The sequence below is a fragment of the Canis aureus genome, chromosome 34 (genome assembly GCF_053574225.1).
Source record: "Canis aureus isolate CA01 chromosome 34, VMU_Caureus_v.1.0, whole genome shotgun sequence".
NCBI lineage: Eukaryota > Metazoa > Chordata > Mammalia > Carnivora > Canidae > Canis > Canis aureus.
The window spans coordinates 20387183-20406811 of record NC_135644.1 but is presented as its reverse complement, the minus strand read 5'-3'; the positions used below and the strand labels follow the sequence as shown (position 1 = coordinate 20406811).

The 19629-nt window shown below is 34.2% G+C and overlaps 1 protein-coding gene across 1 annotated transcript in view; it reads left to right on the top strand.

Annotated features, from left to right (window-relative positions):
• Positions 1–2195: 2195 nt before the first annotated feature.
• SCN2A (sodium voltage-gated channel alpha subunit 2) overlaps positions 2196–19629 on the top strand; it is a 135434-nt gene continuing 118000 nt past the window's right edge. Inside the window, exon 1 of the mRNA XM_077883435.1 lies at positions 2196–2425. The gene's annotated coding sequence lies outside the window, so the exon portion shown is untranslated. The remainder of the gene's footprint in view (positions 2426–19629) is intronic.

Here is a 19629-nt window from a genome sequence, read left to right as displayed (position 1 = left end):
AAGGAGGGAGAGAGAGAGAGAGAGAGAGAGAAAGAGACAGAGATAGAGAGAGAGAGAAAGAGAGAGAGGGAGAACAAGCAGGGAGAAGTAGACTCCCTATTGAGCAGGAACCCGATGAGTGTCATGACCTGAGAGTCAAGGGTGACTCCTTATAATTTTTTAAAAAACATAACCTATTAATATTGAACTCTATGTTTTGTGATTCATGAAAACTGAAATGATATGCTGGAAAGGTATACACAAAAAATATTTTAGATCATTACCTGTTTGTTGAGATAAGTTGATTCTACATCATATAATTTCATGGTCCTCAAATTGAGATAGTGTATCCCTAGGACTATGTGGTGACATGCCTGAGATACCCAAGATACCAGGATAAGTTAGACACATCTTTCTAAAGGGTAAAATTTACCCATAAAGGATGGTAAAATGATTCATATTTTAAGAAAAATATTTAAATGCTATATAAATTATTATAAAACTCCTATGGTTTTAAAGATAAAGTGAAACATCAGTGATGTTTCATGTTTGTGGCATCTCAGGTCTGATATGATGAGTTCAAGCTTCTTGGCCATTAGAAGTGCTTTGCTGGAAAATCTGAGAAAAATGATCATGACTTATGTGCCCTGAGAATTTATAACAGTATCCTATGTTTTCACAGAAAACTTATGAGATGAAATAGTTGAGTATACATATTTAAAGAATGTTACCTACTAAGTCACTATTTTTTGTGAAATGTTAATAATGAATTGAGGCCTAGGGCAGTTTTAAAAACAATACAAATGTATTTTAATGATACTGTAGAAATAAGAGTAAATTTAGAGAACCATATTTGTTCTTCTGACTTGCTTATTAGCTAACTCTGGACAAGTTACTAAAGAGTGGGCTTGGGTATCCTAGTCTATTCCATCTATTCAATTTGACACTAGTGCTGACACAGTCTACATAATATGAGCTCTGCAAGAATAAAATGAAAGATTATATATAAAGAATAAAAAATGTGTGACTAATAATCATGGTTATATTAAATAAATTCATCAGCATTTTGGCTTCTCCTCAACATACATACTATATATTCTGTGGATAAAAATATTACCTAGATATTTGTATCTTAGATACTAGCACTTATTCTGGATGATATAAGACTTTTAAAAATAAAATTTTTATCAAATATTACAAAGACAACCTTTCAGACCAGTTTAAGACCTAGAATCTTCTGAGTTCTGGAATTGTTTTTCAGCACCACGGACAGCGTTAATGCACCAGCCTCAAATGACTAAGGCTTTAGGGATATCAAAAGACCTTGGCAGGAAGAATTTTAGTTCAGATAACTGTCTGGAGACTTGAATGGTATTGTGAAAAAGTGGAAAGAAGGCTGTCTTTTTATTTAGAAATTTAAGAATGAACCAGATCTTCACAATTGACAGAAAAATCAATTAAACAGATACATATTGAGCACATAATATGCTCAGTGTAACTGATGTTATTTACCAAATGCATTCTATAATAATTTAATTTTTTCTTATTCCACTAAGAAGGTGTAACTACACATTTACTACAATTATCAAATTTCATGTAACATGAAATTTTATATTTGTGTATTTTGAACTATCTTAAAAACTTGGGTCGGCTAAAGATTTTCATTTGCCTCTTAGTAATTTCATTGTCCTTTTTAATTTTAATCTGTCAAAATTGCCCCAAATAACAAAAATAATAACATAACAAAGCATTTCTCTAGTAACAAAATGTAAACAACTTCTCCATGAAGAGATAGCAATAAAAATAAATTTGACATCTGAAGTTTTTTTAATAGGAGATATATGTTACTTTTTCAAGTAGTAAATAAAGTTAAGTAAATCTGAAGATAAACATTAAGTTTGCAATGCTATGAAAAGCTTGCATTTAATTTAAATATAATATAAATAAATTAAAAACCCAAAAGTAGGATTACAAATTTTAAAAATTTATACTCTAATGTTTCTTAAATGTTTAACTTACAAGTCATGAAGTTAGTTGATTTCACATACAGTGGAATTATGTGCTCTACACCATTTAATCAGATTTGCTGCTGAGAGCAGCGTTGCTAAAGGATCTTGAATGAAAATAGTTCCAGTTTTGGCCAGGAGATGGAGCTGTCATGTAAGATGCAGCCTTACATTTATTTATTTATTTATTTTTCAATTTAGCATGCTGCTTTCTAACAGACAGTGGGTACCATCGAGTGAGCGTCAGAACAGAAAGCTAAAGCAGAAGCAGAGAGGATGCTGCAGTCGCCCTTTCTTGTTTTTTCTTCTTTAGTGAGGATGGAACACATGTGAAATTTTATCGTTCTGCTTTTAGTCAATATTCTGAAGAACTGCAGAGATTATTATATTCACCACATACATGGATTCTGTGCTATGATTTACAATTCCCTTTATTTCAGGTAAGGCAATATGCTTCTATCTTTCATCTATCCCTGAATTCTTATCTGTGTTAGTGATAATTAAAATAAGGTGTGTGCTTTTTAAGCTTGGATTTAGATCTAAAAGATTGAATAGCTCCAATTCTAGCTGCCCTAGATCTTTAAATCTCCCTGCACTGAAATGAGATTCAACTCTGACTTGCTGTATTTTAATATTTATTTGGCTTTCTGGCCTTTAGTGCCCATCTGTGACTATATTTGTGTACCTTTTGAAGGTAAAGCTTTCAAAGTGAAGGATAGGTCTTTCTCTCACAAGGGAAATACTGCTCCTTAATGCAGTGAACAAATTGTAGAAATGTAATGAAGCAGATTAACATGGCAGTGGCTTTGCCAAAGCCCAGGGCTGAGCCTTGTGATAGATGCCTCAGAGATATACCAACGTTCTGAGCCCAAAGGCCTTCTGAACAGTTCCTGCCTGCAGTGATGGTATGGATTATTTATGTTTTTTTTTCCATTTTAGAAAAAACATGAAAATCATTTCTCCCATGAAAGATTTATGTAATGTGTTTAATAGACTTGGAATGATAGTACCGATCCTCTCTCTCTTCTAGTATGGATATAAGGAGTAAACTGAAAACAGATTAATTGCTGAGAAAATGGGTTTTTCTTTGATTTTGGTGGATTTGTGATAATAGGACTGTGGCCATTTAAACTAGTTGATATCATATAAGGTATTCACATTTTGAATCATTTTTGGTCATGTAACATTAGCTGTGCTAAAAGATGGAATGACTCAGGAGCTGGAAATTGCATGCAACAGCCTTGCTTTTCTCTGCTGCTTCTCATGATTCCCCCCTAAATCCTCTCTTTATTGTTATCAACTTAATAGGAAGAAAGAAGTCTAGAAATCCTGCATTTAAAAGTCATAATTGTTACTTATATCAATTTAAACTAAAATTTTAAAGTATTTAAAAATTATTTTTGTAAGATTGCTTTTAAATATCTATTTTCTGACTCTTTGGGAAGAGCAGTGTGTGTGTTTGAGTGTGTGTGTGTGATGGTATTGGTTGAGATGGCAGGTATGGGGGTGCATCAGTATGTTTCTATCTTACTCATCATTTTTCTATAAAGGTAGTTGTGCTGTGTCAGAGGTTGTGAAGGTTCTGGGGAATTATTTTATAGAATGGTTTGAACTACTAAAGAAAAAACATTCATTCTTTTGACATGTGAGGCCTATAAGGAGTTTTAGGTTCCACATAGTTCTATATATAGAACCACAGATTTTTAGCATATATTTATTTCATTTAAAAAAAAAAAAAACTGTGGCTGAGAGATTCAGTTTCCCATAGCCATATGCTAAATTAGAATCAGAGGCAAGGCTGGAACCCTGATTGACAGTTTTCAATGTCTTTCATACCAGTAACACAATTTACCTCTAGTTTGGACATATCTAAATGGCATATACCAGGTGTGCTGATATTGACTATGTGTGTGTGCACGTGTCTCTGATAATTCTATGAAATAGAATTTCTTTCAAGGTACTCGTTATGTTACTTAAATGGCATATTGTATGCAGTGCTCAATTTTCTCAAGGCCCTTGACAAAGCATCTAAGAAAACGAAAACAACAACTGTGGAGACTGTTTCTAAGTACCCTCCTTTCCTATTTGATGAGGTACATTATTCTATTCTATACCCACAAATGATATGGATGGTCACATACTAGCCCATATCTCTATTCCTCTTACCTAATAAGGGTAGACTGTACACATAGATTAGTCTATCGGCCCATACAAAAACATCATCCCATGCTCTGGCCTTTCTTTCTTTTTTTTCACTTACTGGGCACAGGGAGTGCCCTACTCCTGCTATATCTTGAGAAAGGAAAGGGATTAAATAAAATGTCTCACTTACACAAATAATATTTATGGAGTACCACGCATCTGTCAAGAACTGTCCATGAGACATAAACAAAGGCACGGAGTTATCCTCATGGAAATGTGTATGTACAAATAGTAATATACCTCAAAATATTGTGAACATCAAAATAAGGATGAGGAAGGGTGAGAAGGTGAATGGAACAGGTATATGAGCACCAGCACCAGATGCACTGTGTTACCTCCTGAGATTCAAAATAAGCCAATAGTCACAATTTTTCTGTCCTTGAGGAACTCAGAACCCAGAGAAAACAATTTTAAGAGGATAGGATAGTTAAATGAGATATTTATTGGTGAGTTGGTTATAATAATAAATAGAGTTTCTCATTCCAGGCACAAAATGGTGAGGTAAACAAATACAAGACAATGGAGACTATAGGACATTATACAGGGAAATTACAGAAAATGGTAAATAATTCAATCTGAGTGAAGCCTGAGAGTGTTGTGGTTTGTTTTTCATTTGTTTGTTTTTTGTTTTTTTCTAGGGCAGCAAAAGTTAAGATGATGAATTTGGCTTTTGATGTTATGTATTTGACATACTAACACATACTCTCACATAAAGATGTTCTGTAAGAGGGTGAAAACAATTTTATTAACAGTGTGACAATTTTATTTCCAGTTATTAGATTAGAAAGAAAAGCTGAATATATGGGTGTGCTTGAAGTTAGATCATACATAAATGAACATCAGTGGGGAATAAAAGTGACGTAAAGGTGAATTCAGTTTAACTTTAAGATTAGGTAGAGTGAAAAGAGCCTAGAAAGAATATTAATTGAGGGAAAGTAATGGAAGAGATTGGGGGAATAACAATCAAAGGATGAGGGAATAACAAAGCAAGTAAACTGACTACTAAAATAGGGATCAGAAACAATAGTAAACCCATAAAGTGGTTGATTAGTAAGAGAATGGGGTCGGAGCTGATAGACTTCATCATTATTATTAGATCATGGATGGGTTTTAAGAGGAGAAGTTTAGTAGATTTGCAGAGAAAGGGGCTCAGACCGAGGACAAATGGGAAATGAGAAAGCCAAAGAGTAATTTTAAATATTAAGACATTTACCAGTGAAGAGAAAGATAGATATATTTTTTTTTTATCTTGAAGGGGAAGGTACTGTTGAGTGAAATTTTATTTTGGTCAGGATTAGAAAAACCTCAGCCCTTTCATAAAATAAGGGTATGAATGAAGTCAGTAGACAGAAATCGAAGAAAGAAGAAACAAAAAATAAATTGAAGTCCTACAGGAGACGAGAGAGGGAAGATTCAAGAATGTTTTTTTCTTTGAGATAGGAAGAAGGGGTAGGAGGCGATAAAAAGGAAAGCTGATGTAACTCGCTTTAGGTGCTCTGTATTTGGAAATTAAAACCTGTCTGTAAGATAAAATATCTCTTCTATTTAAATCAGTTGGTTCTTCAGAAAGGTTATTTGTGGTATGTGGACTCTCTGGAAGAAATAATGAATTCTCAGCAGCAAAACACTTTCCAATAGAGTATTTTTTTAGTTTCATTAATCCTTGAATTGGAAACTAATAACACTCTTTCACATTAGGCTTATTGTACATACTTCAGTTACCTATTTCTCACAGAATAACCTTTTTGAAAACAGCTTCTATTTTAAACTTTCATAGGATTAGACCAATGCATATCTATTATACGTATCTAATTTGGTTTTTTTAGGTATAATTAACATGCAATGTAATATTCATTCCAGGTATACAACATATTGATTCAACAATTCTATGCATTACTCAGTGCTCATCAGGATAAGTATAGCCACCATCTGTCACTATACAATGTTATTATAATATCACTGACTATATTCTCCATGCTGTACTTAACTGTGCCTTTTCCAGCTTGTAGAAGTGGCCCACTTTCCTCTTGACCAAATCACTCTGGCCTCTGATTCCAACTTCACTTCTTCTTTTTTCTAATTTGATTATTATGGGCTGGTTTGCTAGTAGCTTAATTAATTATTCAAGCTCGGACCTTTTCTTCTCTGTGTCATTAGTGTTTTTACAAGGATACGTGTGAAGAGAAAGAAAAGAAAGTCAGTTTAATTACAAAGTTTCTTCCTTTAGACAAACTAACCTCCTTTATGAAGCTTCCTACCATAAGTTCTTTCTCCCTTTCTACGGACAGTTCCAGAATCTTTCCTAGAGCTCCTCTAGGTAATCCCTTGCACTTATATGCCATGGAAAGGCAACAAAAGGCACAGGTATGATGAAAAATCCTATCTTTCACACAGATAGGAGCCTTTGAAATAGCTGCTTTCTCAGTTCAGATTAATGTAGTTCACTTTAGAATTGGTGGGACAGAAATATCACCTTCTTGTTTCTAGACCTGACTGTATCCCACTGTATGGGGAGCCTGGCAGGTCAGTGTGAAGAGCAGAAGCAGGTGCTTAGGTGGCAATACGGAGACATAGATGACTTCTCTTCCTTCAGGGCTGACTTTGGGCAAGATTGTAAAGGCAGTCTCCCCCCCAACACCTGCCAGGGTTTTTTGCCTTCCAGCCTTCTTTTGTGGAGATCATCTCTAGATATCCAGCCTTCTTTTGTGGAGATCATCTCTAGATATCCTCATAACTACCTCATTCAGCTTCTAAGCTTAATAAATGATTGTATCTTTATCTGGCTTCAATTCCCAGGCATTAAAATATTAAGAGAATTTAGCTTTGTCTTCATTTTTATCTCGTCATTAAGAGATTGGGGTTTTATTGACAACTGTGGAACTCTTGATCCTTATCCATTTTAGAACCTACTATTTATTTTCTCCATCTTTTCTTCACTAGCAGTGTAGACACTTTTTGGGGGTATGGATGGAATAGCTGCTGATTTGAAATAGAAACCTTAAGTCAAGTTTAATTCCATTAAAAACTGTTGTACACCCACAAGGATTGTCATGGGCAATGCTAACCAAACAGCAAACCTAGGTTATCACTTCTCAACTCAGACTACTTCCACAGATTCCTTTTTCTTTCTTTCTTTCTTTCTTTCTTTCTTTCTTTCTTTCTTTCTTTCTTTCTTCTTTTTTCTTTCTCTTTCTTTCTTTTAAAATTTTCTTTATTTATTCATGAGAGACAGAGAAAGAGAGAGAGAGAAAGAGAGAGAGAGAGAGAGAGAGAGGCAGAGACACAGGCTGAGGGAGAAGCAGGCCCCATGCAGGGAGCCAGACATGGGACTCCATCTCAGGTCTCCAGGATCACACCCTGTGCTGAAGGTGGCACTAAACCACTGAGCCACCCGGGGCCACCCCGACTTCCACAGATTCTATATTTGGATTTGATGTTATTTCCTTTGAAAGTTATTTATTTTATAGTGTTATAATTTTGTAATAGGTCACACAAAATATAAAGCAGGTCTTGGAATAATATTTTTCAGATTTCTGCTCTAAGCAAACATCATAGAAGGTATACATCAAGGTCTTCTAAAATTTCTACTGAAAAATTTTTCTAACAAAGATCACCAAATATTTTCAGTATCAACTCTAAACCACTATAAGATGTTGCCATTACAGAAAAAAAAAAAAAATCCCCACTACTTTCCCTGATTTTATCACTTTTTGCTTTATAAATTTTCAGTGCATCTTATTCAGTATTCTTTAAATACTGATGATAGTTCTAAACAAGTTTATATCAAGGGGAAACCAATTTGGAAAAAAAATTCAAGAGATTTAATATAGATTTTGCATTTTAAAATAATGTGAGTTTGGATTTTTCCAACAGTACTTCACATCTGTGTTACTTATAGAATACAAGTTTAATATGATTGTTTCTAATTTTGTTTATAATAAAAGTAAGATTTGTGAAAAATATGGTTTGCTTATGTTGGCGAAAGATCTTGCTTTAGGCCTCAAAAAAGAAATGCCATAATGCCAATGAAGGCAAATAAGATCTTTAATTATCAAAATGTAGTTTCATATTATATTGATTTTAAGGAGCACTTAAATTTTATATATATTTTGATGATAATGATGAATACCATTAGTAATATAGTAGTGCCCATTAAAATATTATTTCTATGTAGGAAAAGATGACCAGCATCAAGAACATAAAATGAAATTATGCTGAATCTCAAAAGCTATTCACTTGTTTCCCTATAATATTCATATAGTAAGGTCGTCTCTTCCTTATTACATTTGGGTTTAGAGAAATTGGAGGTAGTTTGAAGCAGAGGTAAAAGTGGACTTTGTAAATCAAAGATATAGATTTTTCCCAGTAATATTCCATAAAACTTCTAAGTCAAGACCTTTATTTGGAAGAAAATATCATTACTAACTACACCAATGATGACAAAACTTTTCTAACATGTGAGGAGCTTTTGTTATTTGTGAAAATTCTAGAGAACTGGTTTAAGAATCAAGAGTATTTAAATATCTCTTATTTATTAGAATGTGCTAAAAGATTTTTTGAGGGTAAGAATATAATTTTAGTTAACTTTCTGTTTGTTCTTGCTAAAATATAATTTTTTTACTGGAGTAAAATGATCTTAGGAAGCAGCCATCCCCAAGAAGTACTTTGAATTGCTTATTATTATTAAAGTTTGTAATGATTAAATCTTGTTATCTAGGATCAGTTGGGATTAGAATTCACTTTCAGCATGAGCATGTCTTGGTGGTATTAGCAAATAAGTATGCAATTATGTGATTGCATAATTATGCCCTGTTACATCTTGTGTTGGTTGATTTGTATGGAGACTGACAATGAAACAAGAAAGTTCCTATTAGGCTTTGTAAAAAGAATAGTGAATTGTTTGGAATATCATAAAAAAAGAGTTTATGACAAGATTATGGTAAGAGAAGACTGACACTATCTCCCTTCTCTGAATAACTGATATTAAAAGGTGAAATAGGTAAGGCATGAAGCAAGCCAGCTAGAGGCCAGTTGGATAGTATCTCTGTCAATCCAGCATTATGAGCCGGGATGTTTTCCTCCTTTTGTGTCTCAGCTGGATTTGAGAACTGTTGTGGCCCAGAAATTGTCAGGCAGCTAGGATAATACCAGAGAAGTACCCAGACATACACTTGCTATTTCCTGTGTCACAGTCCCAGAAGACTAGGGAGCCTGGTTATTTAGACAGGGTGACCATAGTGTGTCATCTAAACTAGGATGTTGTTTGTTAATAATTTCTTCAGAACAACATGTGTATATCAAGACTATATCAGACAAATATGATCATCACTTTTCTAACAGTTGAAAGAGAGGAAAGTAAAAAAAGAAAGTACTATTCCATGTTTTATATTTGATCAGTCTACCTAAATTAATGGTCTATGATTTAGGTGCTCAGGTGTCAGAAAGTTAAAATGTAAAATGACCAATCAATTTAGAAAAAAGAGCATGAAGATGAGCTGCTCGGTTATTGGCCTTGCTAAATCTACCAACTGAAATCTCTAATGACTCTTATTGCATCCTTAGTTGTATCACCAGGAATGACATAATTTTATGAATTGTAAATTCATAAAATTCATAATTTATGAATTTTATGAACCTGTCTTCCTAGAATGTCAACTGTTTTAAGAACAACTGTGTTAGAAGTACATGCTGTTATTACCAACCAAGACTCAGCTGAAAGAAGCAGAGTATAGGAAACCCTTTTGCACTTGAAATGGCTTATTCACAGGCATTCAGGAAAAGATCTGTATCGATGGCTTCCAGCACAAGTCCTTTATCTTCAGAATCAGAGCTGCCTCAATCCCCAGGAATTTCAAGGTGAAATGAGAGCTACTAAAATAAAAGTAATAATTTGCATAAAACCTAGGAGAATGTTCAATTCTGGCAACTCGGTGGGTTGAATGAACATAGATCTCATTTGCCAACATCCAGAAACTCTAGATAAAACAAGATTTAAAAATGCCCTTAAAATACATGGGTAAACTCCAAATAAATAAGAAGAAGCCCTCAGTAATCAGAAATAGAGTGATAACTAAAAACCTAAGTAATAAACATGAAAGCTGAGCCATGAATCTGTGGAGTAGAAGAAGGTACATAATAGCTAGAAAAAGTCCAAATTTCCAGAGGGTTTGGTTTTAAAGTCTGTGCAAGTATAAGGCTGAGAAAGTCTAGACTTGTAACATAGGAATTGAAATTGAGAACCCCTGAGTAGAGCATCAAAAAGTTGTACTCTCACTGAAATGAGAATTAGAAAATGTAATCTATTGAGTCAGGACTTCAAAGAAACTTGTCTCTGTCTTTCAGAAAAAAAAAAAAATCTTTAGAAAGAATTAAAACATATAAATAATTAAAACTTGTATGTGTATATATAATATATATATTATTTAAAAATGTATAAATTAGGAAATGTTACTTGGGATCCAGTAAAGGAAGCCAATGGTATAAGATAAGAATGTATCAACAGTTGAGCCCCATAGACAACAGAGAGCAACTAAAGAGCAGCAGCAGAAGGGCCAGAAATTACTCTTTTTTTTTTTTTTAAGTAGGCTCCACACTGGGGGTGGAGCTCCAACGTGGAGCTTGAACTCACAACCCAAGAGTCAGATGCTTAATTGACTGAGCCACTCAGATGCCCCGACAGTTTTACTCTTTTGACTGTAGTTCAAATTAGTCAATCGTCCAAATTTCCACCACCCACATTATAATATTTGTAATCTGCTTTCTTTTACAGAAGGCAAACCCATTCTAAAATTTTGGAGAAAAGTAAACAGAAAGTTCTTAGTGTTCATGTTATGCATTTTTTGGGAAGACAACTTGATGGTATCTATCAACATTTAAAAGATGCTTATCTTTTGATGCAACATTTCATTTCTAGGAATTAGTCTTATAAATATGCTCACACATGACATTCATTACATTGTTAATAGAAAACATCTGGGAATGACTCAAATATCCAATAATGGGGACAGGTTTAAGCAATTGTGATGCATCTTTATAACAGATATTATATGGGTGTTAAAAATAATTTTAGGCCTGTATATGTTGATATGGAAAAATGATCAAGAAACATTGTGAAGTGAAAAAAAGCAGGTTTCATGCCACTATATATGGTGTTATCTCATTTGTGGGGAAAAAAAGGAAAGGAAAGCTGTTATAGTTACATATATTGATATGTATTTACATATGTTTAGAAACATTTTGGAATATACAGAGTCTTTAACAAGGGTTATTTTGGAACTCTGAATTTGTATAGGGAGATTGGTATGTAGGATATTTAATTTATTTTTACTTTATTTTCCTTTATTCAGTTTACATTTTTAATAGTAATCATGCATATCTTCTGTACACTAAAAATACAAATAAGATGTTATCTATTATTTACCATCAGATAATATTTTTCTTTTTATAGTTTAAATGTTATAATTTATATCAAAGTATTTTTTTAATGTAGATCCATGCAGCTTGTATATAGTTTAATAATTTTAGCTTAAATTGGGCAGCCTGGGCGGCTCAGTAGTTTAGCGCCTGCCTTCAGCCCAGGGCATGATCCTGGAGACCCAGGATCGAGTCCTGTGTCGGGCTCCCTGCATGGAGCCTGCTTCTCCCTTTGCCTGTGTCTTGCCTCTCTCTGTCTGTGTCTATCATGAATAAATAAATAAAATTAAGGAAAATATTTAGCCTAAACGAAATTTTTCTGCAGGGATCTAATTTTGTGTGGGCTTTATTCTTTCTCTCTCTTTTTTTTATCATCAAAATTATTCAAACCTAAAAGCAAAACCAGGATAAAATATTGATTCAGAATATCTGTGCATTTGGATATGCATTTTCTTAGGAATTTACACAAATATATGGTTATTTGAAAATAGGAAGTTGGCTTTAAACTCACAATCTCCAGCCTGACTTCCTCTACCCAAAATCTGGGTAATTTCAGTTTGTATATAGATGGCCTTTCAACATACTGTCTATATGTAAACCTACATTACCAACTTAGCTAAGTTTCTTAAAATCTTTTCCTCCAATGGTTGTAGTCTTTACCCTTCCTCAGGTGTTCACTCCCATGGTTGTATCTTAGACATCTTCTTTGTCAGTAACTGTGACCGGACCATGATCTCTAGTTCATGCATTCTGCACCATGTATCTTTCTAGCTCATTTGATCTTGAACCCCAACTCAAACAATCCTGTAACCCAATCAGAACTCCTGTGCATTGACATTACCATATTTTCATTGTCCCTCACTTACTTTATTATTGTTCCCTTTACTTTATTAAATAGATTAAATTCCATGGCCATCCATAATAATCACTCCTTACATACACATGCACACTTAATTACCCACCCCTTTTAAAAATTATCTGGCAAAATCTCCATCCTAGTCATATCGAGCTCTCCCCTACTCCATGCCTGCCTGCATCCATGCAGCTGACACAAGCACAAACCTCAAGTGGGCCTTTGATACTGCCCAGGAATTAGACCACAGTTCCCTAGACATCTCATTAATCCAGTTTCCTGGACTTGGATTCCACACCCTCTCTTTTCTCTTCAAGTCACCATTACCTCCTACCTCATCTGCACTCTCAGTTGACAACTTTGTTTCTTACATCACTAAGAAAATTGAAACAATCAGAAGAGATTTTTCTCTTCAGATTTTTATCACAATATGTACCTCCATACCAAGTTCTCCACCCACATAATCTGACTTCCCACCTATTACCTTAAGTCGACTATCCCTGCTTCTACCTAAAATAATCCTTGTGTCTGCGCACCAGATCTCTATTTCTTCTTACTTACACAGGGGCATTGCTTTAGCAGTTTTCTCTCTCTCCTACTTTAGCAATTTTAGCTCTTTAGTGTATCATCATGCAAGCATTTTATTATTGCTTCTATATTACACTAATTTTTTCCTTTATCAACTACTTCTGATTTCTTTCCTCCTCTTTGCAAAAATACTTACCATAAGTGGTCACTGTATTCTCTCTCCCTTGTTCTCCCTACTCCTCCATTCCATCTCAAATCCACATTAGTCAGGTTTTCATTTCGACCACTTACCAAGACAGTTCTTAGTAGGAATCCAATGATCATCACACTATAAAATTCAGTGGTCCATTCTCAGTCTTTGTCTTATTCGATCATTCTTCAGTATTGGACATAATGCATCACTGAATTCCCTTGATAGACTCCTTTCGCTTGGATTCCAGGACAGCCCACGATCCTGATTCTTCTTTTGTCTCACTGTTCACTTCTTCACAATCATTTTACTTTTTACTCTGTCTTCTCAAACATTGATATTTGGGGGTATCCCTGATTTAGTCCCTATGTCTTTATCACTTTTTTGTGATCCCAGTGAGTCTCCAGGCTTTAAATCTCATACAAATAATGATGACTTCCAAATATGTTTACCTCAAGTTTTCTGCTATGCTAAATATTGTGTGTCCAACTGCTTATTTAGCTTGTTGATTTGGATATTTAGTAGACATCTCAAATTTAACATGCCTTAATCTAATTTTCTGAACTTTTCGTCTCCCTGGCCAGCCTGCTCCACCCCTAGCCTTCCCCCATCTTACTTGTTAGGGAAGTAACAGTCTTCCTGTTCCTCAGGCTAAAAACTGCTAGGGTCATCTTTGAGTATTCTCTTTCTCTTATACCCCATGTCCTACCCCTTAGGAATTCTTATTTATTTCATCTTCAGGATATATCCAGAATCAGATTATATTCTGCCACCCCTATTGTTGCTAGGCTGGTCTCAGCCATCAAGTGTCTCCTGGATTTCTAGCTTAATTTCATAAGTGGACTTCTACTTCTCTCAATCTATTCTCAACAGCAGATCTCTGCGTGAAATACTCAAAGTTAAATTTTATCACAGCAAAGACTATCTTATAATTTCCTTGTTGAATCTGGTCTCCATTTCATTAGTTCCCTGACCTCATCTCCAGTTTCTCTTTCCCGTTTTCACTTTCACTGTTGTTTGAATATTCCAAGAATGCTACATCTTTAAAGATGGTTCGTCCTCCTGGAAGGCTTTTGCCTCAGATATTTGCATGACTAACTCCCTCACCTGCTTCAAGTCTGTGCTCAAATGTCACTTCTAAATGATGCCACTCTGACTATCCTATTTAAAATCTCACCCCCCTTTCCAATTTTTTTCTTCTGATCCTCTATACTGTGCTGTACTTTCTTTTCTTTTTTGTTTCCTATTTACTCTTCATTCTTTCATTTCCTTTCCTTCCCTCCCTCCCATCTTATAACTCTCAGCACCTTCTATATAGCATACTATATAATTTCTATTTCCTCTGTCAGTAATGTTACCTACAAATGGGCAGAAATTAGTATCTGCTGTATCACAAGAGCTTAGAATGTCTTTTGACATATAAAAAGACTAAGATAATCTTTGTTTAATAAATGAATGAATCTTAGAAACTTAAAGATATACCTTTAAGCATGCTAAGAAGTACCATATTTTCTCTTTTCACTATTATTGAGCTGATTCACATTTATAAATGCCCAGAAAAGTCTGCCTGATTTTTCACTCAGTATTTCTGCCAATAACAGTGAAATGTGTATTAATATTATAAAATCTGGTCTTCCAGTAGGGTAAACATATAATTATTACTGGTTAGTGGCCTATTTTTAGTTTATATAAAGTTTAGTATGTTTCTCATGGGGCTTTGTTTGCTTATTTGTCATTTTTCTGGATTGGGAACCCCTCAAAGTCAGGAACTTGATCTTCATATCTCTCTTTTAAGCATCTACCCCAATGCTGGCACATAAGAAGGTTTTTTTGTTTTTGTTTTTGTTTTTTTGTTTTTTTAAGTACTAATTTACCTATAGTTCTCTTTTGTAGTGGAGGCTTTACCTGGTTTTGATATTGTCCAATGCTGGCCTCATAGAATGAGTTTGGATGTGGTCCTTCCTTTTCTGTTTTGTTTTGCCTTTTTTTTTTTGGGGGGGGGAATAGTTTAATAAGACTAGATATTAACTCTTCTTTAAACATTTGGTAGAATTCACCTGTGAAGCCATCTGCTCTGGACTTTTTGTTTGTTGGGAGTTTTTTGATTACCCATTAAATTTATTTGCTTATAATTAGTCTGTTCAAGTTTTCTGTTTCTTCCTATTTCAATTTTGGTAGTTTTTATGTTTCTAGTTTAATCATAGAATAAAAATACACAAAATTTAATATCGATCCAGCATATGCCCTGTGTTTTGAGCTTTCTCTAAGTAGATTCCTTTAATTCTTACAACAAACCTGAAGAAAGTATAGGTCTCATTTTCACAAGTGTGATAAGACTGGTGTTTGATCCAAGATTCCATTCTATTTCAACCATTGCAGTATCTTACTGTCTACTCTGTAGTGATTATATCATAGATACACTTCCTTGTTTAGATATGACTAGAAGGAATGTTTACAATGCAAGTTTCTGGAGGAATGTTTTGTTTTTGTTTATAGTTGGACGCAAATCTTTAGCTTTGTGAATAATATGGAACTATGTGCTGTTTATTTTGCTGTTAAGTTGGGAAAATTGATCTTATATTTTGTGTTTTTAATTCCATAGCTGTTAAATATCATTTACTAAATTTTTAAAAACTGCCAGGATTTTTGTCCAGCTTTATTAAGATATAATTGACCTATAATACTGTATAAGTTTAAGATGTATGATGTATTGATCTGATATACATTGCAGAATGATTGCTATTATAGTATTAACTAACATCTCAATCGTGTCACATAATTATCATTATTTTTTTGTAGTATGAACATTGAAAATCTATTCTCTTAATGACTCCCAACCATATAATACTTTATTGTTAATTAAAATCACAATGTTATATATTAGATACCCAGATCTTATGCATTTTCTAAATGGAAGTTCATATCTTTTGACCAAAATCTCCACATTTCCTCTACCCCCCAGGCTCTAGTAACTACCAGTCTAGTCTTCATTTTTGAGTTTTCTCTTTTAGATTCTACATGTAAGTTATGTCGTATAATGTTTGTCCTTGTTTGACTTATTTTACTTATCATAATCCCTGAACCATCCATGTTGTTGCAAATTGCAGGATTCCCTTCTTTCTCTGAATAATTTCACTGAGTAATATTCCTGTGTGTGTGTGTGTGTGTGTATACCACGTCTTCTTTTTCCATTCATCCATTGATGGACACATAGGTTGTTTCCATGTCTTGGATATTGTGAATAATGCTACAATAAGCGAGGGAATATAAACACCTTTACAATATTCTTTTTCATGTCTTCTGGATTAAATGCCTAGAAGTGGAATTGCTAGATTGTATGATAGTTCTATTTTTTTTTAATTATTTGAGGAACTTCCATAATGTTTTTTCATAGTATCTGTACTAATGCACATTCCCACCAACAGCACACAAGGGCTACCTTTTTCTGTATTTTATTTTTTAAAAAAATTTATTTATTTTATCTTTATTTTATTTTGTATATTTTTATTGGAGTTCAATTTGCCAACAAATAGCATAACATCCATTGCTCATCCCATCAGTGCCCCCCTCAGTGCCCGTCATCCAGTCACCCCAACCCCCTACCCACCTCCCTTTCCACCACCCCTTGTTCGTTTCCCAGAGTTAGGAGTCTCTCATATTCTGTCTCCCTCTTTGATATTTCCCACTCATTTTTTCTCCTTTCCCCTTTATTCCCTTTCACTATTTTTTGTATTCCCCAAATGAATGAAACCATATAATGTTTGTCCTTCTCCGACTGACTTACTTCATTCAGAATAATACCCTCCAATTCCATCCACGTTGAAGCAAATGGTGGTTATTTGTCGTTTCTGATGGCTGAGTAATATTCCACTCATATATTCCACTGTATATAGTGGAATTTCACTGTATATAGACCACAGCTTCTTTATCCATTCATCTTTCGATGGATAGGCTCCTTCCACAGTTTGGCTATTGTAGACATTGCTACTATAAACATTGGGGTGCAGGTGTCCCAGCATTTCACTGCATCTGTATCTTTGGGGTAAATCCCCAGTAGTGGAATTGCTGGGTCGTAGGGTAGTTCTATTTTTAACTCTTTGAGGAACCTCCACACAGTTTTCCAGAGTGGCTGCACCAGTTCACATTCCCACCAACAGTGCAAGAGGGTTCCCCTTTTTCCACATCCTCTCCAACAGTTGTTGTTTCCTGTCTTGTTAATTTTTGCCATTCTCACTGGTGTGAGGTGGGATCTCATTGTGGTTTTGATTTGTATTTCCCTGATGGCCAGTGATGCGGAGCATTTTCTCATGTGCTTGTTGGCCATGTCTATGTCTTCCTCTGTGAGATTTCTGTTCATGTCTTTTACCCATTTCATGATTGGATTGTGTGTTTCTTTGCTGTTGAGTTTAATACATTCTTTATAGATCTTGGATACTAGCCCTTTATCTGATATGTCATGGGAGAAGATATTTGCAAATGACATATCAGATAAAGGGCTAGTATCCAATATCTTTTTCCATATTTTCACCTGTGTTTGTTATGCTTTGTCTTTTTAACGATTGCCATTCTAACAGATGTGGGATCATATCTCATTGTTGTTTTGCTTTGTATTCCTTTGATAATTAGTGAGGTTGAGCACTTTTTCATATACTTGTCCAGTTGGATGACTTCTTTGGAAAAGTTGCTATTCATGTTTTTGCCCATTTTAAGATCAGATTGCTTTCTGATGTTGTTATTGAGTTGTAGAAGTTCTTTCCATATTTTGGATGTTAACCCCTTATTCAATATATAATTTACAAATATTTTCTCTCATTCTGTAGATTCCCTTTTTATTTTGTTGATTTCTTCGTTTGCTGCACAGAAGCTTTTCAGTTGATGTAGTTCTATTTAATAATTTTTGCTTTTCTTGTTTGTGGTTTTGGTGTCATAGCCAAAAATATCTTGCCAAAACCAATGTTAAGAAGATTCTCCCCTATGTTTTCTTCTAGGAGTTTTACCATTTCAGGTCTTACGTTTAAATCTTTAATCCATTTCAAGTTAATTTTTGTGTATGGTGTAGATAGGGGTCTAATTTCACTCTTCTGTGTGTGATTATCCAGTTTTTTCAACACTATTTATTGAAGAGACTATTTCCCCCCTATTCAGTATTCTTGGCTTCCTCATCAAATATTAATTGACTATATACATGCAGGCTTATTTCTAGGCTCTCAATTCTGTTCTAGTAATCTATGTGTCTCTTTTTATGCCTGTGCCATACTGTCTTGATCACTATAGCTTTATAGTATAATTTGAAATCAAGAGATGTGATTCCATGAGCTTTGTTATTCTTTCTCAGGATTGCTTTGGATATTTGGGGTTTTCTGTGGTTCCATACAAATTTTAGAATTGTTTACTCTATTTCTGTGAAAAATGCCATTGGAGTTTTGGTAGGAATTGCATTTAATCTGTAGATGGCTTTAGGTAGTATGGACATTTTAAGTATTAATTCATCAAGTCCATGAATATGGAATATCTTTCCATTTGTTTATGTCTCCTTCAATTTCTTTCATTAAAGCCTTGTGTTTTTAGTGTACAGATCTTTTACCTCCTTGGTTAAACTTGTTCCTATATATTTTATTGTTTTCTATGCTAATGTAAATGGGATTGTTTTCCTCATCAGATAGTTCATTGTTTGAATATAGAATTGTAGCTGATTTGTGTATGTTGATTTTGTACTCTCCAACCTTACTGAATTTGCAGATTACTTCCAACATTTTTTTGGTTGTCTTTAGGATTTTCTCTATATAAGATCATATAATTTGTGAACAAAGACAATGTTACTTTCTCTGTTTGATTTAGATGCCTTTAAATTCTATATATTGCCTGATTGCTCTGGCTAGGACTTCCAGTGCTATATTGAATAGGAGTGGTAAGAGTGGGCATCCTTGTCTCACTCCTGATGAAAGAAAAACTTTTTAATCTGTTACCATTGACTATGATGTTGGCTGTGGGTTTGTTGTATATGACCTTTGTTATGTTGAAGTATGTTCCTTCTAGACCCAATTTGTGGAGAATTTTAATATGAAAGAATGTTGTATTGTGCCAAATGCTTTTTCTGCATCTATTGAGGTGATCATATGTTTTTCACTTTTCATTCTATTAATGTGGCATATCACATTACTGATTTGCATATCCTGAACCATTCTTGCTTCCCAGAGATAAATCCTGCTTGATCATAACATATGATCTTTTTTTGTGTGTGTACTTCTGAATTCAGCTTGCTAATGTTTTGTTAAGAATTTTTGCATATATATTCTTCAATAATATTGGTCTGTGGTTTTCTTGAAGTGTCTTTCTGGCTTTGGTGTCAGGATAATGCTAGCCTTGCCAAATGAATTTGAGAGTTTTATCTCCTCTTCAATTTTTTGGAAAAGTTTCAGAAAGATTGTCATTAATTCATCTTTAACCATCTGATCCTG